The 9,851-nt window shown below is 35.3% G+C and overlaps 1 long non-coding RNA gene and 16 other non-coding genes across 18 annotated transcripts; 1 reads left to right on the plus strand and 16 right to left on the minus strand.

The window, feature by feature from the left end:
- Positions 1-9: 9 nt before the first annotated feature.
- On the minus strand, positions 10-91 carry TRNAS-UGA (transfer RNA serine (anticodon UGA)). Its single transcript has one exon. It is a non-coding gene; the product is annotated as a tRNA-Ser (tRNA).
- A 73-nt stretch (positions 92-164) lies between these two features.
- On the minus strand, positions 165-246 carry TRNAS-CGA (transfer RNA serine (anticodon CGA)). The gene has a single exon. It is a non-coding gene; the product is annotated as a tRNA-Ser (tRNA).
- Positions 247-321: 75 nt separating this feature from the next.
- On the minus strand, positions 322-403 carry TRNAS-AGA (transfer RNA serine (anticodon AGA)). Its single transcript has one exon. It is a non-coding gene; the product is annotated as a tRNA-Ser (tRNA).
- Positions 404-477: 74 nt separating this feature from the next.
- On the minus strand, positions 478-559 carry TRNAS-UGA (transfer RNA serine (anticodon UGA)). The gene has a single exon. It is a non-coding gene; the product is annotated as a tRNA-Ser (tRNA).
- A 230-nt stretch (positions 560-789) lies between these two features.
- Positions 790-871, minus strand: TRNAS-AGA (transfer RNA serine (anticodon AGA)). The gene has a single exon. It is a non-coding gene; the product is annotated as a tRNA-Ser (tRNA).
- Positions 872-945: 74 nt separating this feature from the next.
- TRNAS-UGA (transfer RNA serine (anticodon UGA)) lies at positions 946-1,027 on the minus strand. The gene has a single exon. It is a non-coding gene; the product is annotated as a tRNA-Ser (tRNA).
- Positions 1,028-1,257: 230 nt separating this feature from the next.
- Positions 1,258-1,339, minus strand: TRNAS-AGA (transfer RNA serine (anticodon AGA)). Its single transcript has one exon. It is a non-coding gene; the product is annotated as a tRNA-Ser (tRNA).
- Positions 1,340-1,413: 74 nt separating this feature from the next.
- Positions 1,414-1,495, minus strand: TRNAS-CGA (transfer RNA serine (anticodon CGA)). Its single transcript has one exon. It is a non-coding gene; the product is annotated as a tRNA-Ser (tRNA).
- Positions 1,496-1,570: 75 nt separating this feature from the next.
- TRNAS-AGA (transfer RNA serine (anticodon AGA)) lies at positions 1,571-1,652 on the minus strand. Its single transcript has one exon. It is a non-coding gene; the product is annotated as a tRNA-Ser (tRNA).
- A 231-nt stretch (positions 1,653-1,883) lies between these two features.
- Positions 1,884-1,965, minus strand: TRNAS-AGA (transfer RNA serine (anticodon AGA)). Its single transcript has one exon. It is a non-coding gene; the product is annotated as a tRNA-Ser (tRNA).
- A 74-nt stretch (positions 1,966-2,039) lies between these two features.
- TRNAS-UGA (transfer RNA serine (anticodon UGA)) lies at positions 2,040-2,121 on the minus strand. The gene has a single exon. It is a non-coding gene; the product is annotated as a tRNA-Ser (tRNA).
- Positions 2,122-2,194: 73 nt separating this feature from the next.
- On the minus strand, positions 2,195-2,276 carry TRNAS-CGA (transfer RNA serine (anticodon CGA)). The gene has a single exon. It is a non-coding gene; the product is annotated as a tRNA-Ser (tRNA).
- Positions 2,277-2,351: 75 nt separating this feature from the next.
- TRNAS-AGA (transfer RNA serine (anticodon AGA)) lies at positions 2,352-2,433 on the minus strand. Its single transcript has one exon. It is a non-coding gene; the product is annotated as a tRNA-Ser (tRNA).
- A 74-nt stretch (positions 2,434-2,507) lies between these two features.
- On the minus strand, positions 2,508-2,589 carry TRNAS-UGA (transfer RNA serine (anticodon UGA)). The gene has a single exon. It is a non-coding gene; the product is annotated as a tRNA-Ser (tRNA).
- Positions 2,590-2,819: 230 nt separating this feature from the next.
- Positions 2,820-2,901, minus strand: TRNAS-AGA (transfer RNA serine (anticodon AGA)). Its single transcript has one exon. It is a non-coding gene; the product is annotated as a tRNA-Ser (tRNA).
- Positions 2,902-2,975: 74 nt separating this feature from the next.
- On the minus strand, positions 2,976-3,057 carry TRNAS-UGA (transfer RNA serine (anticodon UGA)). Its single transcript has one exon. It is a non-coding gene; the product is annotated as a tRNA-Ser (tRNA).
- A 58-nt stretch (positions 3,058-3,115) lies between these two features.
- On the plus strand, positions 3,116-5,528 carry LOC149626073 (uncharacterized). Of its 2 annotated transcripts, XR_016374591.1 has the most exons (3): positions 3,116-4,753; positions 4,828-5,218; positions 5,286-5,528. It is a non-coding gene; the product is annotated as an uncharacterized LOC149626073 (long non-coding RNA). The 2 variants fall into 2 exon arrangements; XR_016374590.1 differs by having other exon boundaries at positions 4,828-5,528.
- The last annotated feature ends 4,323 nt before the right edge of the window (positions 5,529-9,851 follow it).

Genomic DNA, 9,851 nt, shown 5'->3' on the forward strand with positions numbered 1-9,851 from the left:
TTGCTCAATCGCAGTCGGCAGGATTCGAACCTGCGCGGGAATACCCCAACAGATTTCAAGTCTGTCGCCTTAACCACTCGGCCACGACTGCTTCTGTTAACCGAGACCACTAAAAAATTGTGGAACTACTAAAGCTATCATTGGAAAAAGTATGTTAGTTCGAACGCAGTCGGCAGGAATCGAACCTGCGAGGGAATATCCCAACAGATTTCGAGTCTGTCGCCTTAAGCACTCGTCCACGACTGCTTCGGTTAACCGAGACTACTCAGAAATCTGTGAAACCACCAAAGGTATTGTTGAAATAAAAAATCTTTGCTCAATCGCAGTCGGCAGGATTCTAACCTGCGCGGGAATACCCCAACAGATTTCTAGTCTGTCGCCTTGACAACTCGGCCACGACTGGTTCTGTTAACCGATCCCACTCAAAAAAGTGTGGAACTACTAAAGCTTTTATTGGAATAAGAATGTTTGTTCGAACACAGTCGGCAGGATTCGAACCAGCTCGGGAATATCCCAACAGATTTCAAGTCTGTCGCCTTAACCACTCGGCCACGACTGCTTCTGTTAACCGAGACCACTAAAAAATTGTGGAACTACTAAAGCTATCATTGGAAAAAGTATGTTAGTTCGAACGCAGTCGGCAGGAATCGAACCTGCGAGGGAATATCCCAACAGATTTCGAGTCTGTCGCCTTAAGCACTCGTCCACGACTCCTTCGATTAACCGAGACTACTCAGAAATCTGTGAAACCACCAAAGGTATTATTGAAATAAAAAATCTTTGCTCAATCGCAGTCGGCAGGATTCGAACCTGCGCGGGAATATCCCAACAGATTTCTAGTCTGTCGCCTTAACCACTCGGCCACGACTGCTTCTCTTAAGCGAGTCCACTCAAAAAATTGTGGAACTACTAAAGCTATCATTGGAATTAGTATGTGTGTTCGAACGCAGTCGGCAGGATTCGAACCTGCGCGGGAATATCCCAACAGATTTCAAGTCTGTCGCCTTAACCACTCGGCCACGACTGCTTCTGTTAACCGAGACCACTAAAAAATTGTGGAACTACTAAAGCTATCATTGGAATAAGTATGTGAGTTCGAACGCAGTCGGCAGGAATCCAACCTGCGAGGGAATATCCCAACAGATTTCGAGTCTGTCGCCTTAAGCACTCGTCCACGACTGCTTCGATTAACCGAGACTACTCAGAAATGTGTGAAACCACCAAAGGTATTATTGAAATAAAAAATCTTTGCTCAATCGCAGTCGGCAGGATTCGAACCTGTGCGGGAATATCGCAACAGATTTCTAGTCTGTCGCCTTAACCACTCGGCCACGACTGCTTCTGTTAAGCGAGTCCACTCAAAAAATTGTGGAACTACTAAAGCTATCATTGGAATAAGTATGCGTGTTCGAACGCAGTCGGCAGGATTCGAACCTGCGCGGGAATATCGCTACAAATTTCGAGTCTGTCGCCTTACCCACTCGTCCACGACTGCTTCGATTAACCGAGACTACTCAGAAATCTGTGAAACCACCAAAGGTATTATTGAAATAAAAAATCTTTGCTCAATCGCAGTCGGCAGGATTCGAACCTGCGCGGGAATATCCCAACAGATTTCTAGTCTGTCGCCTTGACAACTCGCCCACGACTGCTTCTGTTAACCGAGACCACTCAAAAAAGTGTGGAACTACTAAAGCTATCATTGGAATAAGTATGTGAGTTCGAACGCAGTCGGCAGGAATCCAACCTGCGCGGGAATATCGCTACAAATTTCGAGTCTGTCGCCTTACCCACTCGTCCACGACTGCTTCGATTAACCGAGACTACTCAGAAATCTGTGAAACCACCAAAGGTATTATTGAAATAAAAAATCTTTGCTCAATCGCAGTCGGCAGGATTCGAACCTGCGCGGGAATATCCCAACAGATTTCTAGTCTGTCGCCTTAACCACTCGGCCACGACTGCTTCTGTTAACGGAGACCACTCAAAAAGTGTGGAACTACTAAAGCTATCATTGAAATAAAAAATCTTTGCTCAATCGCAGTCGGCAGGATTCGAACCTGCGCGGGAATACCCCAACAGATTTCAAGTCTGTCGCCTTAACCACTCGGCCACGACTGCTTCTGTTAACCGAGACCACTAAAAAATTGTGGAACTACTAAAGCTATCATTGGAAAAAGTATGTTAGTTCGAACGCAGTCGGCAGGAATCGAACCTGCGAGGGAATATCCCAACAGATTTCGAGTCTGTCGCCTTAAGCACTCGTCCACGACTGCTTCGGTTAACCGAGACTACTCAGAAATCTGTGAAACCACCAAAGGTATTGTTGAAATAAAAAATCTTTGCTCAATCGCAGTCGGCAGGATTCGAACCTGCGCGGTAATACCCCAACAGATTTCTAGTCTGTCGCCTTGACAACTCGGCCACGACTGGTTCTGTTAACCGATCCCACTCAAAAAAGTGTGGAACTACTAAAGCTTTTATTGGAATAAGAATGTTTGTTCGAACACAGTCGGCAGGATTCGAACCAGCTCGGGAATATCCCAACAGATTTCAAGTCTGTCGCCTTAACCACTCGGCCACGACTGCTTCTGTTAACCGAGACCACTAAAAAATTGTGGAACTACTAAAGCTATCATTGGAAAAAGTATGTTAGTTCGAACGCAGTCGGCAGGAATCGAACCTGCGAGGGAATATCCCAACAGATTTCGAGTCTGTCGCCTTAAGCACTCGTCCACGACTCCTTCGATTAACCGAGACTACTCAGAAATCTGTGAAACCACCAAAGGTATTATTGAAATAAAAAATCTTTGCTCAATCGCAGTCGGCAGGATTCGAACCTGCGCGGGAATATCCCAACAGATTTCTAGTCTGTCGCCTTAACCACTCGGCCACGACTGCTTCTCTTAAGCGAGTCCACTCAAAAAATTGTGGAACTACTAAAGCTATCATTGGAATTAGTATGTGTGTTCGAACGCAGTCGGCAGGATTCGAACCTGCGCGGGAATATCCCAACAGATTTCAAGTCTGTCGCCTTAACCACTCGGCCACGACTGCTTCTGTTAACCGAGACCACTAAAAAATTGTGGAACTACTAAAGAGTAGTGTAACCCCCCACTTCGTACCTCCGTAGGTGTAGAATGTAGGTGTAGAATGTAGGTCAAGGTCACCAGTGTAGGTCAATGACCTATGACGTAATGAGTGACGTAATCAACGCCCCCTCGCCGCCGGGGAAGCCCCTTCGCGGGGAAACCCGCGCGCCCCCTCGCGGGAAAATACCGCGCGCCGCCTCGCGGGAAAACCGCGAAATTTGAAAACCGCGCGCAAACTCGGGGTGAGTCTGCGCATGCGTATGACGGTCTCTTCAACTGTATCTGTGACGTCATTGGCGAGAAAACACCGTGCGCCGTCTATTGGGAAACTCCTCTCTTCTACAACTGTATCTGTGACGTCATTGATAAGAGAGAGATAGCTTTAAACGTACATTGACAAGGGTTAAATCTTCTACAACTGTATCTGTGACGTCATTAATAAGAGACGAGAATGGATAGCTTGAAACGTACATTGACAAGGGTTAAATCTTCTACAATTGTGACGTCATTGATAAGAGACGAAGATGAATGGATAGCTTTAAACGTACATTGACAAGGGTTAAATAGAAAATCTTTCTTTGAGAAAGTGTAATTATGGAAAATAAGTTAAGCCGAGTGTATTATAACAGTGAAAGTCCTCTCAGTTACGGTAGCGCAAAGAAATTGAAACAAGGAGTGAAAAATGTTTCGAAGAAAAAAATTAAGACTTGGCTTCAGTCTCAGCCAACATATACCATTCACAAAGCAAGGAGGATATACTTTCCAAGAAATCGTACTTACGTTACAACAGTCAGTGAAGTATTTCAGTGCGACTTGATCGATCTACAAAATCTTAAGAAAATAATAAAGGGTTTCAATATATTCTAACTATTATTGATATCCTCTCAAAATATGCTTGGAGTCTTCCTTTGAAAAATAAAACTAGTAAAGAGGTTTTGAAAGCTTTACGGAGAGTTATTAAAGAAAGCCGTTACGAATTAATGTTGATCAAGGTAGTGAATTTTTATCAAAATTGTTTAAAGATTATTTAAGAAAAGAGGGAATAAGTTTTTATACTAGTGTAGGTGCAACTAAATGCGGAGTAATTGAAAGGTTTAATAGAACTTTAAAGGATAAAATCTTCAAGTTGTTAACTAGAACGAAGAAACTAAATTACATTGATGCCTTACCAAAAATAATGAAATTCTACAATGCAACTGTACATTCAAGTACTGGTTTCGCTCTTATTGATGTCAATGAGAAGAAATTCCACCACAGAATTTGTATTAGTCTTAGACGTCGATATGATGCCCAACGATAACCTCCACGAAATGTTCCTGGAGTATGCCTGAGAAAATAGGCTCTTTCTCGAATCTCGAAAAGATGATAAAACTGTTTACGTTGTACCCGCATTCGAAATGAAAGAAATAGCCCAAATACCCAAGGATAAAACGGACAACGTTTGGAAATGATGGGCGCCCACCTCTTTTACATTGAGCTTTGTTGGAAATGTCAGAAACATATTGACTACGAAGCCTGGTATAGAGAACCAATGACTAATAAGTTAGCTGTCATTTTTGAAGTCTTGTGGAGAGATCCTTGGGAACCTTCTTCTTCAGCAGAAATTCAGCGCCTTATCATGATGAAAGGTTTAGACAATATGACTTTAATTTAAAAGTCAAGTAAGACCAAGATACCACCGTGTGTAGAAAGAAGAAACCATCGATAACTAACCCATTGATTGATATCTTTGTAGGTTTGCGAATTACACGTTGTAAGATACTAATTTTCAGTTTTAAATAACGCTTTTTGTCATCCATTATGGCCTGAAAATGGCCAACTCATTCCATAAAGAAAAGGATACCGATCAAGAAAAGAGCCGTATCTTATTTCGACAGTTCAAAACTGAACTAAAGGAAAAATATCCAGACTCCTCCAGGAAGTGCTACTGATCTCGAAGCTTCCATTTACATGAAAAAAAGAAGTAATTTATCAGGTTAGTTTTAAAGAGTAAGTAAAAAGAAAATCAAATCTACCTTCCATTGTGTATAAAACACTGGTCCCGGAAGCTTTGGAACAGATTTTGGCTGTTATGAAAAAACTGTCTCCATTGAGGAACTCTATTTAGATAATATAGGAGTTAAATGGTGTATATTCGTACAAGTTATTCTTATAATGACGTTATTTAATGTAAAGATTTGTATTTTAAAATAGGGATTTTGCTCATAAACTTGCATTGGTTTTGATAAGTAATCCAAATGTACCTTTTCATACTTTGGACCTATCAAATAACCTAAAAGAAGATAAAGGTAATATATTTACTAACGAAAAAAGAAATATCAAAGACAAATAACAACAATAGCTCTTCATTGTATTTCTTAATGAAATATCTCTTGTCAATTAATTGTAAAGAAAAACAGAAAATAAATGTTACCAATAAACATTGTGGTGAACTTTTTATGAGGATATTATTTCTGCATTTTTCATAATAGCGCTGAACTGCCTATCTGTACGAGGTTGAATTCAGGGTTCGTACAAACCTGGGAAACTGGGAAAACTAAGGCAAATAAATAACTTTCAAAAATTCAGTGTTTTTCTTCTTGGCGGTCTAGTGTAAACATGTTTTACTGTGCTTTGGTGTGTTTTATTGTAGTTTTGTTGTGGTATAGTGTAGTTTTAGAGTGTTTTATTGTACTTTTATTGTGTTTTATTGTAGTTTTATTGTACCTTAGTGTATTTTTTTGTGTTTTACTGTGTTTTATTGTAGTTTTTTTGTATTTTATTGTAGTTTTATTGTACTTTTAGTGTATTTTATTGTGTTTTATTGTACCTTAGTGTATTTTATTATGGTATAGTGTAGTTTTAGAGAGTTTTATTGTACTTTTATTGTACTTTTAGTGTGTTTTACTGTGTTTTGATTTGGTTTTATTGCGTTTTACTGTGTTATGGTGTGTTTTTATTGTAGTTTTAGTGTATTTCAGTGTATTTTGTTGTAATTTAAGTTATTTGTCATAAATTCACAAAGTTTCTGTAAGACTCAATATCATATTGAACATAATAATACGTGGAACAAAGTATTTAGTTTATTATTAGTTTATTTAGTTCATTATTAGTTTATTATTATTAGTTTATTTAGTTTATTATTATTATTTATATATATTATGCATTTATAACATTAAAGTAAAACGAAATAAATTTCCTTACCTACATCCCCAATATAACTCCAAAATTATTATGATATTTTTCGTTTGAATCAACTAACCATTCCACGAACATCTGTCACGACAAAACGGAAACAGTAGGTGTACCATTTTTGAACGCTTTTCTCCCAATACCAGTTCAGTATAAATCTCTTCAACTAGAAAGTGTATTTTATTGTCCTTTTCGTGTATTTTATTATGGTATAGTGTACTTTTAGTGTGTTTTATTGTACTTTTAGTGTATTTTATTGTGTTTTACTGTATTTTCTTGTACTTTATTGTAATTTTAGTGTATTCTATTGTGTTTTACTGTGTTTTACTGTATTTTCTTGTACTTTATTGTAATTTTAGTGTATTCTATTGTGTTTTATTGTGTTTTACTGTGTTTTATTATAGTTTTATTGTACCTTTGTGTAGTTTTATAGTGTTTTATTTTACTTTTAGTGTATTTTATTGTGTTTTACTGTATTTTATTGTAGTTTTATTGTACTCTTAGTGTATTCTATTGTGTTTTACTGTACTTTATTGTATTTTCTTGTACTTTATTGTAATTTTAGTGTATTCTATTGTGTTTTACTGTGTTTTCTTGTACTTTATTGTAATTTTAGTGTATTCTATTGTGTATTTTATTGTGTTTTACTGTGTTTTCTTGTACTTTATTGTAATTTTAGTGTATTCTATTGTGTATTTTATTGTGTTTTACTGTGTTTTATTGTAGTTTTATTGTACCTTAGTGTATTTTATTGTACTTTTAGTGTACTTTTAGTGTGTTTTATTGTACTTTTAGTGTATTTTATTGTGTTTTACTGTATTTTCTTGTACTTTATTGTAATTTTAGTGTATTCTATTGTGTTTTACTGTGTTTTACTGTATTTTCTTGTACTTTATTGTAATTTTAGTGTATTCTATTGTGTTTTACTGTGTTTTATTGTAGTTTTAGTGTATTTTATTGTACTTTTAGTGTATTTTATTATGGTATAGTGTACTTTTAGAGTGTTTTATTGTACTTTTAGTGTATTTTATTGTGTTTTACTGTGTTTTACTGTAGTTTTTTTGTACCTTAGTGTAGTTTTAGGTTTTCGTGACACCTTAAGCAATATGGTTTTTTGTTGGGGCATGCAAAAACATTTTCTAATTTAAAATAGTCTTTTACAACGTGATTACCGTGACACCAATCGGGAATATTGTGCGGTAATTGTGAGGGGCGCGTCATAACATAATTGTACTGTAGAAATGAAAGTTTATAATGCGCTTTAACTCGAAAACCTCTTGTGCCGAAAGATAGTTTAAAATGTTTGAATCGAGACACTCACCGGTTGCAGCGAGTGATTCTTCCAACAGTTGCTGGTTATAGACTTCGTTCCATAAAATACTATTAAGCTAGCTAGGATCCGAGACTTCGTTATACCTGAAGGTGAATAATATAGCGCCTATACCGTGTTATATTTTGCTCCGTTATAACTAACAGGTGTTTTTATAAAGCGAAAACAAGGTTAGTTGGCGTCAAAGATAATTTGAAATATACGTATAACGAATAGGTTGGTTCTCTATACCTCAAGGTGAATAATATAGCGCCTATACCGTGATAAAAATATATTTTTATCACGGATAACCTTGACGTCATACGTTTATTTCAAATTATCTTTGACATCAACCAACCTTGCCTTTGCTTTATAAAAAAAACTGTTAGTCATGTCTTTATCGAACATACCTTCTCTGTATACCTTGGCTAAAGTAGCGTCGCGCGAAACTTTTAATATACTATACGAGTATGAACTCGCTTCTCGGCATGATCTTTATTCGGGTTGTTTACCAACTCATATCGCTACTGAACTGGAAGAATCACTCGCTGCAACCGGTGAGTGTCTCGATTCAAACATTTTAAACTATCTTTCGGCACAAGAGGTTTTCGAGTTAAAGCGCATTATAAACTTTCATTTCTACAGTACAATTATGTTATGACGCGCCCCTCACAATTACCGCCCAATATTCCCGATTGGTGTCACGGTAATCACGTTGTAAAAGACTATTTTAAATTAGAAAATGTTTTTGCATGCCCCAACAAAAAACCATATTGCTTAAGGTGTCACGAAAACCTAAAACTACACTAAGGTACAAAAAAACTACAGTAAAACACAGTAAAACACAATAAAATACACTAAAAGTACAATAAAACACTCTAAAAGTACACTATACCATAATAAAATACACTAAAAGTACAATAAAATACACTAAAACTACAATAAAACACAGTAAAACACAATAGAATACACTAAAATTACAATAAAGTACAAGAAAATACAGTAAAACACAGTAAAACACAATAGAATACACTAAAATTACAATAAAGTACAAGAAAATACAGTAAAACACAATAAAATACACTAAAAGTACAATAAAACACACTAAAAGTACACTAAAAGTACAATAAAATACACTAAGGTACAATAAAACTACAATAAAACACAGTAAAACACAATAAAATACACAATAGAATACACTAAAATTACAATAAAGTACAAGAAAACACAGTAAAACACAATAAAATACACAATAGAATACACTAAAATTACAATAAAGTACAAGAAAACACAGTAAAACACAATAGAATACACTAAAATTACAATAAAGTACAAGAAAATACAATAAAGTACAGTAAAACACAATAGAATACACTAAGAGTACAATAAAACTACAATAAAATACAGTAAAACACAATAAAATACACTAAAAGTAAAATAAAACACTATAAAACTACACAAAGGTACAATAAAACTATAATAAAACACAGTAAAACACAATAAAACACAATAGAATACACTAAAATTACAATAAAGTACAAGAAAATACAGTAAAACACAGTAAAACACAATAGAATACACTAAAATTACAATAAAGTACAAGAAAATACAGTAAAACACAATAAAATACACTAAAAGTACAATAAAACACACTAAAAGTACACTATACCATAATAAAATACACGAAAAGGACAATAAAATACACTTTCTAGTTGAAGAGATTTATACTGAACTGGTATTGGGAGAAAAGCGTTCAAAAATGGTACACCTACTGTTTCCGTTTTGTCGTGACAGATGTTCGTGGAATGGTTAGTTGATTCAAACGAAAAATATCATAATAATTTTGGAGTTATATTGGGGATGTAGGTAAGGAAATTTATTTCGTTTTACTTTAATGTTATAAATGCATAATATATATAAATAATAATAATAAACTAAATAAACTAATAATAATAAACTAATAATGAACTAAATAAACTAATAATAAACTAAATACTTTGTTCCACGTATTATTATGTTCAATATGATATTGAGTCTTACAGAAACTTTGTGAATTTATGACAAATAACTTAAATTACAACAAAATACACTGAAATACACTAAAACTACAATAAAAACACACCATAACACAGTAAAACGCAATAAAACCAAATCAAAACACAGTAAAACACACTAAAAGTACAATAAAAGTACAATAAAACTCTCTAAAACTACACTATACCATAATAAAATACACTAAGGTACAATAAAACACAATAAAATACACTAAAAGTACAATA

Source organism: Phalangium opilio, unplaced genomic scaffold (assembly GCF_054372755.1).
Source record: "Phalangium opilio isolate 3A_F unplaced genomic scaffold, DU_Popi_V2 ptg000105l_1, whole genome shotgun sequence".
Taxonomy (NCBI): domain Eukaryota; kingdom Metazoa; phylum Arthropoda; class Arachnida; order Opiliones; family Phalangiidae; genus Phalangium; species Phalangium opilio.